The 11026-nt window shown below is 33.2% G+C and overlaps 2 long non-coding RNA genes across 2 annotated transcripts; one reads left to right on the top strand and one right to left on the bottom strand.

The window, feature by feature from the left end:
• Positions 1-300: 300 nt before the first annotated feature.
• LOC111997601 (uncharacterized) lies at positions 301-2029 on the bottom strand. Its single transcript, XR_010627793.1, has 3 exons — positions 1928-2029; positions 1688-1797; positions 301-463 (listed from the first exon to the last, which is right to left on the bottom strand). It is a non-coding gene; the product is annotated as an uncharacterized LOC111997601 (long non-coding RNA).
• Positions 2030-4488: 2459 nt separating this feature from the next.
• Positions 4489-10420, top strand: LOC136066344 (uncharacterized). The gene is made up of 2 exons (XR_010627794.1): positions 4489-4601; positions 10114-10420. It is a non-coding gene; the product is annotated as an uncharacterized LOC136066344 (long non-coding RNA).
• Positions 10421-11026: the final 606 nt, after the last annotated feature.

The following is an 11026-nucleotide window of genomic DNA, read 5'->3' as shown; positions in this document are numbered from 1 at the left end:
TTATTGAGCACTTAGTCATTCCAGTTTAAGTGTGAAAAGATGATGAAATAACCATATTGACCCAGTATTTCACTCAAAAAGTATATAATACCTAGGTGTTGCAATATGATGACGTGAGACATGTGATTCATAACCGCATTAATATCAAATATGGACCATGGTGGATGCATGCTATTAATCAAAAAGCCTCTCAAACATTGATCAAAATGATAGCAATACACAAATTGATATAAAATAATGAACATTAATTTTTTTTAGCCATACTATCCTTGTAAACGAAACAAATACGTAGGAATATACATCTAACACACCTTAATAATTGCAGGACGAGTTGGGAAACAGGTTTATTAGTCGATACCCCATCACTTGCTTCCTAACTAACATCTTTTGTCTGACTTATATCTCCATATGCCTCATCACAGATGATATTTAATCTACTTTGCAGACTACTGATGATATCCCTCTATACACAGAAAAGGAACCGAAGAATACACAGGACGATGAGCTACGTACAACTATAGGTTGTTCATAAGAGTAAGACTAGCAAGGACTATTTTGCAGGAAAAATAAAAAAGCAGAGAACAAACAACAATTTAAGCATTAACATTTCATGGACAATTCAAAAGCAGCTGATAAAAAGCAATCCAAGTTATACTTAGAGAAACTTGTGGCAACCAAATGAGATGGAAAGATGAAGAATAAAGGGGGGGGGAGTACAGAAGCTTTAATTATACTATATGTGATACTTATCCATTTCTTCTTAGTGATCAGTAACCTTTTGTCTTTTTTAATAAATACAGCCAACATATGCAAGCATTCTACATGAAAAGTAGATCAATTGAATATCATAGTTAGATAACTGTAATCCAGTGCATCAAGGATACAAAGACTAATTGCCTTAGAGAAAACCCTGTCTGAAATCTCAGGCACATACAAAAGTGACACTTGATCAGTGGCATACATCATCTATCGTATTCATCTAGTTCTTAAGCACTTGGTCCCCCCTAAAAAAAAAATTAGTTGCACTAGATTTCCACTTCTACATCCATTTTGTTTAAAAATAATTTCAAGTACGTACTTTTTTGTGTGTGTGTGTGGGTGTTGGGGGGGGGGGGCGGTGGGGGAGGAGTTCTCAAGCACATACTTCTGAATATAAAATTCAAAAGGATTACACTTCAATGCATCAGGTTAGTGCCTTGCCTCATGGGGGTAAAATGCCCAGCATAATGTTTTTCACCTTGAAAAAAAGTGACGCGGTCAAGCAACAGTAATAAAATGCTACACTTTCTAAGATGTCAAGAAGTATAATTCGACAGTCAATACAATAAATACTCTTGTAATCTTGCTTCCAAAACCAGCAAGACCTCCATGAACTAATGATAAATCAAGCATTTCCAAGGAAATCTCAATGTCTACTGGCCCAAAAAAAAAATTTCATAACACTTTTCAAAGCTGTTGAGGTGACATATTGTTCTTTATGTACACTAAAATCGGTGTTAGTGGTGGACTCATGTAAAAGCGGTGTTATACCAATTACAACTTACTATCTCACAAGTAGTGAAAAAAGTTGTGAATTTTTTTATGTCTCCAGCATTACTCAAGAAATTTACATGACCCTTTAATACTAAAGCAAGAACAAATTTTCATTGTAAAACAAATAAGTAAGCCTGAACTGATTATTGAATACCTTTATATCAGCCACAGCTTGTGAAATTGGTTCTTTTGAATTCAAGTATGCAAAAGAACAGACAGATCCCTTAAAAAGAAGAACACCAAGAACATCTTTTCGGCTGCATGCTTTACATCATATAAACAAATAGTTCAGTGTAAAGAGATATAATGAAAACGATGGAAAATCACAAAGAATAACCTACTTAACGGTTGAAAAGAAAAAAAAAAAAAAAAAAAGTAAAAAGTGCCTGCATGCCTTCTGCATATGTATCTTTCATGAAGGGTAAAAGTAATTCAACTTCATGCACACCATCTGATGTGCTTGGTTCGTCACTTACAACCTAGAAATGAAATTTGATAGGCTAAGAATGTATTGACCCTTTGTGACATATTAATTGATTAATTAGCCAAGTTTATCAATTAATCAAATTAACATGTAAAGCACGTGGTAGTATAAACAAATCACCAATTATCTAAAGCATGTAGCAGAAAATAAATTGACATGATGATTTGTTTATGAATGGGGAAAACCTGTACGGCAAAAATCCCACCGGGTAATTTTAAAGTCACTACTCCTGAGAATCCACTATTATCAAAACAAGTGGTTGCAAGTAAAGTAATCTCAGTACCTTATACAAACCTAAAGTTGAACACTTACCTCAATATTCAATTGGACTTGTTTTATAGTGACAATCTCTCATTTTCAATGCACGGCTCCAAGTACGTGACTAACCAATTGCGCGGATCTCGGTACGCGACTTAATCACCAACTTGAGAAGGATGTTGGCTTCAAAGTTCTTTAGTTCATCACGCGATGAAGATCATGAAGTTGCTTGGTCACAAACCCTATGGTATACAAACACAGCAGCTTCTTCAAGAAAAAGAAGAACTAGGGCAAACTAGGTTTCCCGTCACACTTTTCTTCACATGTGGAGTTGTGCTCTTATGCAACTGTGAGTAACCTTTTACGGCCCTTAAAATAATCGTTATATATGTTTAGGGTTGTGAGAAAAGAAAGCTCAAACATGTATTCATGGATTGGATGAAATTCAGCTCTGAAAAACTAAACTTCATAAATCTCGACAGATACCCTATCTGTTGAGTAGCTGTCGAGCCTCGGGCTGAAACAGCTCTCTTTAAACCTCGATAAATACTAGCTATTGAGATTTAATGAACAACACTTCTTCACTTGAGTTTTGGACAGACTTGCATAACTTTAACACTTGAACTTGAAACCTTATTTCTTAAAGCATTAAACACATCATAGATCTACCCAATTACGAGTAAAGTGTGTTTTGTCAAAAGATTAGCTAATTACATAAAATAGTGACATATGTTCTTAACATTGAATCACATATGCCCTAACAAAATTGGAACAGCCCCCACCCCCCACCAAAAAAAGACGTAAAAAATATGATATTACAAGAATACACTAACAAAGTGAGCTTAGAGAGCCATGATGTAATAATAACTATAAATAATAATAATAATAAAAACCCACTAAAAGATTCATAAAATCTCACATTTTAAATTACTGGAAGAATGGTTGGCCATTATTTTAATTATATCAAGTCATGGCCTTCCAAGGACGATAATAAAACAAGTGGAAACTGCTACTAATCACATGTATGCTTGTCAGTTTAAATTTATGTATTTTGTTTTGCTACTTATCAAAAAAAAAAAAATTTATGTATTTTGTTTTGCTTTCTACAAAATACGTGGTTTCTATAACATGGCAACGAGCTTTGGCTCAAATGGCACTAAAAAACACGCGGGTCTATGGCCGCGTTTTTTTTAGCCGCGTTCGCAAAAATGTGGCTACAGCTAACCTATAGCTGCGTTTTTGAAAAACGTGGCTATAGAGTTAACCTATAGCTGCGATTTTAAAATGTGGCTATAGATAAACCTATAGCCACGTTTATAAGCGGTTTTAGTTATAGGGTAAGTCTATAGCCGCATTCATAAACATGGCTATAGGTCTAGCCAAATATATATATATATATATTTATATTTTATGGAGGACCTATGGCCACATTTAAAACGCGGCCATAGGTTAAGTCTATAGCCACGTTTAAAACGTGGCTATAGACTTACATTAAAAAAAAAAAAAAAAAATCACCGAATGGGTTTGCACTCTTTTTTTGTTTTTAAATAAGGACCTATGGCCACGTTTAAAACGCAGCTATAGACTTAACCTATGGCCGCGTTTTAAACGTGGCCATAGACTTACATTAAAAATAAATAAATAAATAAAATCACCGAATGGGTTAGCACTTTTTTTCTTTTTAAATGAGGACCTATGGTCACGTTTAAAATGCGGCCATAGGTTAAGTCTATAGCCGCGTTTTAAACATGGCTATAGACTTACATTTTAAAAAAAAAAAAAAATCACAGAATGGGTTTGCACTTTTTTTTCATTTTTAAATAAGGACCTATGGCCACGTTTAAAACCCGGCCATAGGTTAAGTCTATGGTCGCGTTTTAAACCTATGGCCGCGTTTTAAATGTGGCTATAAACTTACATTAAAAAATAAAATAAAAAAAAAAAACCGAATGGGTTCAGCATTTTTTTTCTTTTTAAATGAGGACCTATGGTCACGTTTAAAACGCAGCCATAGGTTAAGTCTATAGCTGCGTTTTAAACATGGCTATAGACTTGCATTAAAAAAAAAAAAAAAAAACGGATGGTTTCAATGCTTCCGTAAACAAAATATGGAATATGCCATAGAATATTCTATGGCATATTCCAAAATATTTCATAAAAAAAAAAAAAAAATCAAAACTCTCTCAATCTCTCTCTTTCAAGTTCTCTCATATTGATCTCAAAATTCAAAAGCTCTCTCTTTCTTGCTGATGCTATCTCTCTTTGCAGTAAATTTGAAGATTGAGTCTCTCTTTGCTTTAGATTTGAAGATTTTGAATCAATGAAGGTAAAGTGCCTCAAAAAATTATCTCTTTTTGCTTTATTTTTCTCTGACCCATGGCCGAAAATTATTTTCTTTTGTTTGATTGTGTTTTGATTAATTTTGGGTTTAAGCATATGGACTCTTTTTGGTTGTGTTTCTGTTATGGGGATTTTTATATTTTTGAGCTTGTGCTTTTGTTTTCCTTGAATAGTTTTTGTGTTCAATTTGGGTTGATTTCGTTGAAGGAGATGTTCTGTTTGTGTTCTTGTATTGTTTTCTTATATTTTAGAGCATGTTGTGTTTGATTAATGTTGAAATTTTCTGGGTTTTTGCTTGAATTTGAATTTGCTGGGTTTGTATTTTTGTTTTGAATTTCTTAATTTAATTAAAATTGAAATTTTAAAGTTTGAAAGTGTTAATTTTAAAAATTAAAATTTTAATTTAAAAAAAAAACTTTTGATTACCGAAAATTAATTTTTGGTAATCAAAGTATTTTTTTTAAAAAAAAATTTAATTGCATATAGCCACGTTTTAAACACAGCCATAGGACCCAGTCTTAAGGCGCGTTTAAAAAATGTGGCCATAGACCCCCTCAGGCCTATAGTCAGGCCACATTTGAAAACGCGGCTATAGGCCACAACAGCCTATAGCCACGTTTTTATGACCTATGGCCGCATTTTTAAAACGCGGCCACAGGACCTTTTTTTTGTAGTGTGGCACCTCTATATGAGAAAGGTGGAGAGTGAAATCATGGGTTCAAGACCCACCATATGTATTTCCTAATTGAAAAAACACTTAGTGTGAAGCCTTATCTTCATTGAATCTTCATTGCACAAGAAAAATTCTGCTGAGATTTGCATCTCAAGCAATCAATTATGAATCATGGAAGGAAAAATCGTTTAAATCTTCTAAGCAGCACCCTTGAGACTTAATCGAGAGGAAATAAAATCTTTCATCATTGTTAAGATACTAAACAATAACCATGTAACTGGATTCTCCCTTTGAGGCAGTTGAATTGACACTGGAATCAAGTTTAAGGCCATTAAGAATGTAAGATACAAATAGGTTTAGAAAAACACCAGAGCACTGCCCTATGCAACAAGGGGTGCATCCTGATGTCACATGGTAGCTGCACTGGTGCAGCATAGCGCATGTCAAACTTGATCTTCTCTTGGAAAATGGAATTAATCCTGATTTAGTATCTTCTTGAGTCATCATATATTTGTATCATATGTAATATGTTAATGCAAATTATATTGTAGTTTCTTTTCTTTCCTTTTGAAGCATAAAGGATTTGTTGCTACACTATAATTTTTTTACACCTGACTTGACTTTACGCATGAACTATCAATAAATATATCAACTTACAACGCAATATTGAAAATTTTGATGAGAGAACTATTGCAGCTATATGAGAACATTGGTAATCCATTGTACAAACAAACATCCACAGTAAGTGTGTATAAATGGCTGGATAGATAGATAGACAGATAATACAGAAAGTCAAAACATGGTATCTTGTAGACTGTCTTACCAAATTACCATCAATAACCGCCCTTGCATCTTTTAGTTCTTTAGCATGATGAGAAATTCCCTGACGAAGAACATCACTCAATCTTCGAGTGTTTGATGCACTCTCTTGACATATGGGCAATTTGGGAAAAGACAGCTTCACCCATGAGAGATTACTTAGTAAAACATGTAGGAGTAGCTACATGACTGACATCAAGAACTTTTAGAATAACTACCAAGTACCAAAAATTTTTAGTAGAAAATTTACAGCCAAAATATAATGTGTGATGGTATGATTGCCTGATATTCTACACCAAGAGGTTCCTAGATACGCTTAATAGTCTATTTGGATTAAGGGAAAGGGAGCGAGAGTAGAATAAAATTATCTCAAAATTAGTCTATTTTCAGCCAACTCTATTCTACTCCCCTCCACTCTCCCTCCCTCCCCTCTCAATCCAAAAGGGCCCTAAATGACCAGTCTAATGCAGTTGGCATAGCTTACACGCAGAAAGAACCTGGTGCGACTTCAACATTGACCTCAGATAGGACTTATAGCTAACTTGACTAGTCATTTTATTTTTTAGAGGTTGGTGGATGATAAAAGGATCAAGATGGATTATTATTACACCTTAGTTAGATAATGTCAAATTTTTGGGGGACATTTATCAGTTCATGCTTGATTTACAATATCAATGACTTTTGTTTCCTTATCATTCTCTTTATAAAGATGAAATTACATCTCAAATTATGGATATACTAGCGTCTTTACACGAGTTCGTGTCGAGGAAATTGATCTCCATCAAATATCACCTCCCAAAAAATAAATTTTTAGAGAGAAAGGGGTGAGATTTTTTACTTGACATAATGTAACAAATTAAATATATGTATATGAATTTACAAATTGAAATCATCAATTTAATTTTCACAAGAAATGAAAGAAAATATTAAAAATTAAATAAGAAATTTATCAATCAATAATTAAGAAAATGATTGATAACTGATGCAAATGTTACCTAAGGTTAAAATTGTAGTTGCATTTGAAGGTCTGAAGGGAAATTAAGACCCTTCCCATCTTGAAATCACATGGTCGCAGTACCTTAGGTGTTGTTCCTTAGGTTCCTCTCTTAAGATTCAGCCATGTGACTAAACTAAAAAATATACTTCCATCTCATGAGAAAAAATCCACATAGCAGAACCTTAAAAATAGAACCTAAGAAACAGAATCTAATTACTATACCTAAGTCTTGCTCAATTTGAAAAAGGCTCACTCGAGCAAGACCAAATCTTGCTCAAGTGAGATGGAAAACATGGGCTTAAGCGAGTCACTTAAATATAGTCTCACCTAACTTTTGCTTGAGCGAGAGTCATAAAATCAATTTTTTCGAATCCTATTTTGATCTAGTTTGTAACGTCTTTCAAACCCTACTTGTAAACACCTATTTAAAAAGCTATAAACAAGATTTTTCTAGAACTAGATAGGCTGAAAATTCCAAAGCTTGAGAGAGAGAAATCCTTACTTTCTTCCCTTGTGCTTTAATGAAAAAATTATGCAAGTTCATCAGCCTTGCTTATGGTCCAAGTTTTTGAAAAACTAAGTTCATTTTTTCAATGGCTTCACTGTAGATTAAATCTTCAAGGCAATGCCTTGAAATACTCCAAAGGTTCCAATTTGTGAAATATAGATGTCGTTTGTAAAAGTTTTCATAGAAGAAGACATTTAATGGTTCTAAATTAAATTGCCATGATGACATCAATGACTTGTCTATGGGGTGTTTGGGTTATAGAGTCTAGTTACAAAGATTTTATTTTTTACTTTTATAATTTGTAAACTCTTTTTATAGTATAAATTGCCTTAATTGGCCCACAGTGGTTTTTCTTTTGGAGATGTTTTTTTTACTTTATCATTTGGTGAATTGCCGATTTATGGTTAATAATCACAATCTTGTGGAAGGCAAAATTGAGATAAATTGATAATCAATTAATAATTTCGGTGGATTTTCAACTAAAGGATCTAAAAAGATTCTCATAAAAAAAATTAAAAAAAAAAAGATTTCAACCATGAATTTAAAATATGGGATAAATATTGCCACCAGTCATTTCAAATCAATTGGTGTCAAGTAAGTTAGTTTATTGATATGCTAAGGTTAAAATTTGTATCTTATTAGGATTGCACAAATGATGATAGATGCAATTTATATTAGAGTTGGCACATCAATTTCAGAAGAGACAAAAAAACTCTACCTAGGAGGAGTTCCTACAAGTTGGAGGGAACAATAACTTCAAGTTGACCTGGCTTGAAGTTCAATAATATTTGGCTTCGTTTGATATAATATAAAAGATTTGTACTTAAGGATACAGATTGAACTGTATACATAGACATTATGTAAGATAATTCAAATCCCACTTGTGTTAAGTGCAAACACATCATCATAAGATGAGGTAAGTGTTGTCATTGGGTAAGAAGTCTTTGAGAAAGTGTTTATTTTGATTTGGAACCAACCCATGATATATTGCGCACACACAAACATGTTCAAGAACAAAGATAGAGGATGAAGGCATTTTTCACCAGATATTGTAATATTGCATTGCAGTGGACACAACACCTACATTTATATGTGTTCCATTAGGAAAATTAAACTCGGTAACACACCCCCCTAAAGTTGACGAAGTCTTTGCTTTGGACAGAGTACTCTGGTGCCAGTGCGATGACTGGTTCATGAGGACTCTAAGCAGTTCATGATCAGCATGATCCTGATCCTATTTTGTGGTCTATATGAGCTCCTCCTTTGTTTTACAAGAGGACCTAGTTGCTGAAGAGTAATTCATTTAAATGGTTTGATGAGAAATTTAAGTAATATCATAATATATTTTTATATAAGTCTTATAAACTAATATATCATCAATCACAAAGTAATTAATAATAACATTTACTTATTTTGTTTTGAAATGACACGAATCAAATTTATTGTCACATAAGTTATAAGCATTATGCAGTATATTTCGTAACAGATTAGTTTAGCATTTTCCTTAATACACATATGTATATTAACCTCATTTGCTGCAGTTTTTTAGAAGAAAACACGTTTCACCAAAATGCTAGGTACAAGCCAGTTTTCTAAACCTGCTAAACCGTATGTATTGTTGGTTTTAACTCCTCACAATTCATGCAAAGCTGTTTTCACATAATTCATGCAGTTTTGTCTTGCTCGACTCCAAAATCCAAATTATATGACAGAGTCACAAAACTATTAAAACAATCCCAAAATAATTATTTAAGGGGATTATTAACACGGATGGTTGGTTGGTTCAAGTTATTCCTCCATATATATTGACTGATGAACTTAGATTCTGTTTAGGCCAGCTATACCAGCGGGCCCTTATCTCTCTATCATGTGGATTGGCATGATTTGATCTCCATTATCATACCCTAATGTTGAAAACTTGAAGTACTCCATTCAAAACACTTTGCTTAATTAACTAGCTTACAGCATTACTTTGTCCCTGGACGTGCATTATTATAAGCTCTCCTCTCATCTTGGGAACATTGTGGGATGATTGCATCTTCCTTCTTAAGCAACAAGAAACACTTCGTGATGTTTCAAACACAAAAGAAAAATAATTATGTTTTGATGACCACCTAATGGTCCTTGAAAACAAAAATACAAACTTAATTGTAATCTCGTTAACAATCTATTTTCGTAGGCTAAGATTCTCTAAAAGATCATCCATGGTCTCCTTAAAGATCAATGACTATACCTACTAATTCTTTCATTAGTTCAATTGCAATCTATCCTTGATCTCTTCCATGAAAAACTGTAACAAATTGAGCAGTTGTTTGTTGGGTAGTCAGACTACAATCAAATCTAACCTTTGTCTTTTTATAGATTGAGAAAGTAGCTAATGTTTAAAGAGCAGGAATTATATATTTTGAAACTTCAAGTATCTCAAATATTTATGATTATATATACATACTTCTTGGACAATTATACAAAAATAGCAGAATTTCTTTCTATGTATGTATCAGATAGTCAAAGCTCAAAGTGCAAAGAATTAGAAGAAAGGGAAGAAGAGCAAAACGACACAACAGACAGATGCAGATATTTTAGTTTAGTAGCTAAACTACAAGTAGTTTAGATGTTAATTTAATTCAGGTTGTATTACACGTGTGTTGTAACTAATCTTCCCACGTGCAGTAACTAATTTCCTTATAGTTTGGATAGGTAGTTATGCTCTGGTTTGGGAACTTAGATTCAAAGATTAGGGATAAATGTATATAAGTCTATTTGCTGTATAGATTCATTCAATATATGAATTAGAGAAAATTCTTCATCTTTTCTCTCTCAATTTCTCTCTGTGTTCCCACATCTTTTTCCTTCCTTCATCTTTATATTCTTACCGTATGATATATTTCTATCTCAAATTATGTACATAACTATCAAAAAATAGTATAGCTTATTAGGCTTACCAACTTTCTAAGAGAAAAGGTGCAATTGTCTTAAAGTTTTCCACTAAATGCCAATGTATGTTTTTAGACTCCAGCAAACACAACAGATTAACCTAGTTAATTAGCCAATTTGATTACTTAGTCCAATTTCAGATCTAGGTTAACACAAACACATCATATTTTTGTAAAGTGCGGAAAATAAATAACACAACAATATGATTATCCAGGAAACCAAACCTGTGAAAACCTGGGGAGGATTTAACTTAGCAATCCTCAAGGTAAAACTAAATCCACTATGAAAGAATTGAAGTTTATATAATAGCGACTTAGACCATTAACATCCTATTGCTATCTCGAGTAGGAAACTTACTACCATGACACGTGACAGCTCCGAGTCCATTGACTACTTCTTTTTTTATTCCAAGCAAGTACAAGCACTTCCGCTTGTGTATCTTTAAGCTCTTTATTACAGCAACTGAATGATCATCAAGTT

Source organism: Quercus suber, unplaced genomic scaffold (genome assembly GCF_002906115.3).
Source record: "Quercus suber isolate HL8 unplaced genomic scaffold, Cork oak 2.0 scaffold_32, whole genome shotgun sequence".
In the NCBI taxonomy this organism is placed as follows: Eukaryota; Viridiplantae; Streptophyta; class Magnoliopsida; order Fagales; family Fagaceae; genus Quercus; species Quercus suber.
Note: the sequence above shows the minus strand (reverse complement) of the source record. Positions and strands in the feature narration are given on the sequence as shown.